The 1,210-nt window shown below is 33.0% G+C and overlaps 1 protein-coding gene across 2 annotated transcripts in view; it reads right to left on the bottom strand.

Moving 5' to 3' along the window:
• Window positions 1-1,210, bottom strand: part of LOC106787323 — a 52,542-nt gene that overhangs the window by 36,355 nt on the left and 14,977 nt on the right. The gene's annotated exons all lie outside the window — the stretch shown is intronic.

Genomic DNA, 1,210 nt, shown 5'->3' with positions numbered 1-1,210 from the left:
TATCATTTTTATAATTTTATATATAATAAAGAAATAATATTAAAATAAATTTGTAAAATGTACCAATATATTTCGGTGTGCCGATTTTTCGGTTTTTCAATTAAGCGAGGATATTTATTTTAACAAAAATCTACTGAAAAGCGGTACACAAGTGTACTTAATTGCCAACCAACAAATCCGCACTCATTAAGAATTGTCAACCCAATAAATTCAATTAAAAATTCAAATTCGTTTTCATATCACTCTTTGTTTTATTTTTTCTCGATTTCTTATTCGTGCTTGCACGAGCGTTTATAGTTGGTTTTAAAGTAACGTTGGATTAAAGCCATTAATTCTAAAGGATAACCTTCTTTCTCCCCCTTCTCCCTTCTCCACCCCCTCCCCCACCACCCCTTTTTCTTCTTTCTCTTTTCGTAACGGAGAAATTCTTCGGGCGTTTTGCCAAGTTTCGTCGTTTCCGACGAATCGTCGTAGTTTCGACGACGTTTTTACTCGTAGTTTTATTCGAGGAATCGAATAAAAGTCGATTCTTTTGATTCTAAAACACAAAACACACACACCCACCCACACATACACATATATATATATACATAACAACAATTGCATTTATATTTTTTCGTATTTGAAGTGAAACTGTTAAGAACAGGTTAAGAATGATGATGGTGGTGGGACCGGGAGGTTGTTAGTAGATTTATGGCGGTCGCAAAGGGATAGAAAATAGAGAAAAGGGCTAGTAAATATGTACTCGTAAACTTGCTTGACCCACGTAAGATGTTCGAGTATGGTTTAAGAAACTAGGAAACCGGATTCGATATTTTTCCCTTCTTTTTTTCTCCTAACACGATACAATTCCAGCGCACCTGTTCACAAAAGAAAGGGAAGAACTTTTTTTTTTTTTTTTTAAACAGACTTTGCTAGGTGGTCGGTCTCTTACTCTTGAATTGGAAAAAAGGGGTTGGAAACAAAAAAAAAAGAGGAAAAAAAAGTACGGAGGTAAAGAAAATGATATAGTACATTTTTCTCAGCAGCAACCGACGAGGATGAGAAAATGCATTGTGCATTCTTCGATCCATACACTCCGAATATTACTGCACTTTTCTTTTCTATTTTTGATTATCATGGATTTTGTATAATATATAAATGTATGATGACGGTGAAAATAAATTTATTTTCTAAGAAATTTATATATATATATATATATATATATATA

This window comes from Polistes canadensis, unplaced genomic scaffold (genome assembly GCF_001313835.1).
Source record: "Polistes canadensis isolate GaletaPanama2010 unplaced genomic scaffold, ASM131383v1 scaffold_4, whole genome shotgun sequence".
Lineage (NCBI taxonomy): Eukaryota > Metazoa > Arthropoda > Insecta > Hymenoptera > Vespidae > Polistes > Polistes canadensis.
This window is presented reverse-complemented; position numbering and strand designations above follow the sequence as displayed.